Raw genomic sequence first — 6,000 nt, forward strand, 5'->3', positions numbered from 1 at the left:
CCGCCATCAAAGTGCGCCTGCTACCGTGGCGGTGGGAGCCAATCGAGACTCACCGCCGTGCCGAACGACATCCGCCTCGCTCGACAAATTAGGATGGCCCAAACAAGCATACGCAACGCAGCGGAGACACCACCCAGCCTGAGCAGGCGGAAACTCGACAGCGGAGCAAGATAGCCAAGACCCGGTCATGAACGCCATGGACCCAGCCCTCCACATGCATCCGGTGATGTACCCCCAACAACACTATCGTCAGATGGGCCGCCGCGGACGCCGCCGCAGGTACGCAACTACACAAATGCAACACACAACACACAGGCCGACACAGGGTCCAATCACCACACAGACACCCTGCTGGGGGTCACAACACATCCACAAGGGCACCCACACATGACCCACCTGACAACAAGGCACCCCTCAGCATCCGGGACACACATTGTCCGCCAACCAGCAGCAACGTCCCGGTCCCAGTCACGTCACTGCCGCGGTCAACACATGGGCACTATGCAAAAGGCAGGGCCACTCCAATCATGGGCAGGGCACAAACAGTATAGGGACACACCACCCCCAACCACACATCAACACACCCCATCAAGTCACAGGCCAGGTGCCCATCCCATGCACCCCCATGCACACCAACAAGCACTGCAACAACAAGCACAATACAAACTCTCTGCACCACACAACACACAACCAAGGAGACAGCCACTGCAGGAGTGGCTGACAAGGAACACACAACACCAGTGCCACATACACTGAAGGCTCACAATCCTTGCCAGCACATACACACACAAACAAACACACACCCTGGGTGTAGCCACAAACACAACACACACACAGGGATGCCTCAACAAATGCCTGCACAAGAACAACCCACAAACACTACAGGAACACATACTGAACTCCAACAGAAACAGACATACTCTGTCAGCCAAACTGGCGAAAAGCAATGGGAGCACAGACACAACAGGAGTACACAACATCATTACTCAGGAACAAAACACACACACCGTAACACAAATCACACAGGAAGTGCATCAGGACAAACACACACTACCACATCAAACCGACCACAGATGCACATGAAACCCTAATCAACAAACACCACAAGGCATCAGGGCATGCAAATCATACAATGCCAAGGCCAAATACACACAGCACTGCATGCTCAACAAGCAGTGTGTGCATAACAAGCACAACAGCCACACACACACATGATTGACACAACCTCATCACACACACCACAAATCAGCACTGCACAAATACAACAGCACACCCAAGAACTGAAGCAATAGCACAGCTAACACCCACACATCCAACACAACAACTACACATGCACCACTCTGGGATATAAGAGCCAAGCCATCTCAACCAGAGCACTGGGCAGCACACGCAGCTGAAGTGCACATGACCACTACAGAAGGACTAATGGCACAAGGACAGCACTCATAAACCATTGTGGCTATGTCCAGAGTTGAACAACACTCATGGCCCAAGAACTGTACCACAAAGCACAAGCTCACAATTGAAGTGATGGGGAGGCACACACACATTGAAACCAAGGGGACAGCTGACATCAAAGTGAAATAGCCTGCATGTCAGTAGCAGACATGTAAGGGGTGTACCTTACACAAATAGAGGGAGGGAAGACCCACAATGGCAAGGCACATGTGGCACACATAGAGGATGGCGTAACGCCACACACACCATGCCATACAGGAGGAGAAAAACCACCATGTGCCTGCAATGCATGACAAACACAAACACAATGCCAGTGTGGAGCAGCAGGGCCACACAGTCTACACAAACACACCCAAGACACATTGAGGATCAATCAAATACAACACTGATGTGCAACTCACACACTTTGCACACTTCAAACGTACCAACACAACAAGGAGGAGTCACACACAACAGCATGGACACACCAACACACAGCACAGTGCACTACAAACAGCTCACACAAGTGCATACAATCTTATACACAGGGCAAGACAAAACAAACAGCAGGCATACAACTCCTGGGTGACACATGTGTGTCTCTCACAATACAGGGGCACACATACATCCACTACAAACTTACACCCTTCACACTGCACACCTCTGCTACACCCAAGACCACACATCTCATGTAGGCCATGGTACCAGGACTAAGGGTCAACACAAGTTGACCATACACATACACTGCTGGGCACACATAAAGGAATCCCCACACATACATCATGACATATCCCAGCCTGCTTCAAAACCTTTGCACAGCATCACACCCTGTGCTGGCAGTGTCCCTCAACCTGACATGTGAACAGTGTAGCCAACAATAGCAAATCACTAAGAAGATAACTGCATGGCAGGTAATTTAGCCATCACAGAGTACACTGTTATCAGAAGACCCTGTCACCCCTGTCTAAAAGTCTGATGCCTGCAAAGAGCCTTGCAATGTTGAAGTGATACATAGAGCATGGGGCACAGGCAATCAAATGCAAACAGAAAAAGAACTTTAATCAGCAAGGGCACTGACAAAACACACAACAGAAGTAACTGTATTTATTCACATATTGCACAGATGTAGCAGTAGAACAATAGTAGACAACAGCAAGGCACAAAATGATGTTCAAATGCAAGATACTATGCACAGGTGAAACACAAACAGGAAGGCCAGTGTCCATAGCACAGGTGAGAGCACAACACAGCAGAGCAACAGGGCCAGTGTCCATGGCAGGTGAGACAGCAAGTACATGTGAGGCTGCACAAGGGAGAGTACAGCACAGCAGAGCAACAGGGCCAGTGTCCATGGCAGGTGAGACAGCAAGTACATGATATGCTGCACAGGGGAGAGTACAGCACAGCAGAGCAACAGGGCCAGTGTCCATGGCAGGTGATAGGCCAACACAGGAGACCAACAGGGCCAGCAACACATCCATTGTCTAAACAATGTTCAGGACTAGCACACCTGTATGAGGCACAGGCGTATGAGGGTGATGTTAACTCACTCCTGGCTCTCATGCGGACTTGTATCTGGCTGTGTGTCGGGGACAGCAGGCCCACTTGACTGTGGTGACAGAGCCCCAGGTGATGTGGGGCTAACAGGGGCTTGGCAAGCTGGAGGGCTGTGTGGGCCAGGTGGCATAGTGGCACGTGGAGATGGAGTCATGCAGACCTCTGACACAGTGTGGGTGGGAGTGGTTGGAGGGGTGCCCTTCCACTTTTTGGGAATATGAAATGACTTCCTTGTCTTGGGGTTCATGGGAAGTGGTGATGACACAACAGGCACACACCCCAACTGTCCCACATCAGGTGCAGACACTGGCACTACCTCTGGAGATGTGCTGGATCCCGCAGAGCGCTTGGTCTGGCTACGTCGCTGGACCACCTTCCCCTCTTTGTCAGGTGTACCCCCTACAGTGCCCTCCTTTGACTTCTTGCCAGGGCTGGTCACTACAGTGCCCTCCTTTGCCTTCTTGCCAGGTGTATCTCCTACAGTGCCCTCCTTTGACTTCTTGCCAGGGCTGGTCACTACAGTGCCCTCCTTTGCCTTCTTGGCAGGTGTATCCCCTACAGTGCCCTCCTTTGACTTCTTGCCAGGGCTGGTCACTAGAGTGCCCTCCTTTGCCTTCTTGCCAGGTGTACTCCCTACAGTGCCCTCCTTTGCCTTCTTGCCAGGGGTGGTCTCTACAGTGCCCTCCTCCACCTGCATCAATGGTCGTGGAATTAGGGTAGATGTTGTGGGTGGATGTGTCCCTGTGCTCTTCCTAGGTGTACCCCTGATATGCAACACCTCCTCAGTGGGCACAGACACTGCATGGGTAGGTTTGTGTGGTGTTTTAGTGACAGGAGAGTCTTTTGCTGGTGATGCCTCTGCGGCATATGAGCCTGATGTCTGCCTGATTGCTCTTCTGGCCTTGCGCTTCCCTGACTGGCTCTTTTCTGTGCATTCTGGGGTGGCCATGCCGTTCAGTGGGGATGATGTCTGTGGGCGGGAGTGTTTGGCTTGTGTCTGTTGTGTGCTCCTTGTGCTGTACCTTTTCGTTGACGCAGGCGAACCGTGCACACTGTCATCTGATGTGGCCACTGACTGGGGGGTGAACAAAGGCACCTGAGATGCAATGGGAGCATGTGCCTGTTGAAGGGCTGACAACGCCTGGACTGTACGGTGTAGCCCACCCACGTCAGAGTGTATGCCCTCCATGTATGCAATCACCTGGCCTAATTTCTTGTCATGGTCACTGAAGGCATTGAGCAGGGCAGTCTGGCCCACACAAAGCTGGTGCAGGAGCTCTATACACTCTGCACTGAGGGCAGCAGGGGGTACAGGTGCAGGGGCAGCGGTGCCAGGTGTGAATGTGACTCGTCCCCTCTTAGTGACACGGATTCGGGCAGGCCCAGAGGAAGTGGATGGGAGGCTGGGCACTGGCCGCTGAGTGGTAGATGATGATGCAGACTCCCCATTCCCTGTCCCTGCCAACATGGATGCATCCCTGCTGGCATCATATGATGTGGTACTCTGTGTCTCAGCCACTGATTCCTCCTGCATACTTCTGTCCCCTTCAGATGTGCTGGTGGGCTCTGTGTCAATGGCCTCCGCTGCAGCTGTAGTGCTACTCTCGCCGCCACTGGTTTCTGGCTCATATTCCTCTGTGGTCTCTTGCAAATCTGCATTAGTGAGAGATACAGGGTTGTTTAAGTGTCATCATCTGGTCACATCATTTCAAATCAATGCAGTACAGGAGAGCCCCAAACCAACATGGTAACCACCACACCCTGCAATCACTGTGCAGCAACACACTACATAGACCACAACTGTGCCTGTAATGCAGAATAACTACCATGAATGAGCCATGTTGATGCCACACAGCGCTACACCCTGCCCGTAGATGGAGTGCCCCCCCCCAACTTGCCCTGCCCTAGGGACATGATGTGGGTACAACACTTATTACCACTGACAGACCTTCAGGGAACAGGAGGGGACAACACACACACCTATTATGACATTACATGCCTCAATGTCAAGTAGGCCATAGCAAGCACCATGTGGTAATCTGGGGCACATTGTTGTCCGATGTGTGGGCCTCAACGATCATGGTGCATGCAAAGTAGGCATACATGAAGTCACACGCAGAATGTTGACACTGCAGTTCACCCCAATATAGATTCCCCACACTATCCCTATGATGACTGACCATGTGGAACCTAACCCATCTGGCAATGCGATAGTACAGCAGGGAGTTTCAGCTTATTAAGGCCAGGGTGGGGCAATGCCTGATACAACCACACATCACAGCAGCCACTCACATTACACAGCACATCACAGCAACACACGCACATCACATGGGTCACCGGTGCCACAGGCCGTGTACACATGCATCCACTCCCAGCAAAGTCACCCGCCCCAGATACTCACCACCCCTGCCTTGCTGCCGAGGCTCCTTCAGACGTGCATCCAGGTCTGGATGAGTCACTGCCAAGATGTGGCCCATCAGTGGAGTCATGCTGCGCCGTGCCAAACGCCCTGTGCGTGGTAGCATCCCCAAGGTCATCTCTGCCACATGCTTTGCCAGCCGGCTGATGTCATCCCACCTCTTGTGACAGTGGGTGCGTCGTCTGTTGGAAACCACCAGGGCTCGCACCTTTTCTGCAATGGCCCTCCACAGGGCCTTACGCTGGTGTATCTTGAGCTGCAGGTATGAGAGAAAAGAAGGGTAAATGGCCAATTACCCAATGTCAGATACCAACATCTATCAATACAGTAGCAAGACACAGACTCAGGACTAATTGTAACCTCCCTCCCTCCAAAACTGGGGGACCCCTCACAAGGACACTCTGCATGGCCCAAACATTTGTGATTGCATGCACACATTGGGGCGTATAGGCTCCATGATAATCTCACAAATGCAGGATGCCTCAACACAATATGCATCGACACAAGTGTGTAAGTCTGAAATTATACAGGGCACAGATGGGGCATATCTACTATTCAGTGTGAAGGAACAGGAGCAAGGAGCATGT

Source organism: Lissotriton helveticus, chromosome 6 (assembly GCF_964261635.1).
Source record: "Lissotriton helveticus chromosome 6, aLisHel1.1, whole genome shotgun sequence".
Taxonomy (NCBI): Eukaryota; Metazoa; Chordata; class Amphibia; order Caudata; family Salamandridae; genus Lissotriton; species Lissotriton helveticus.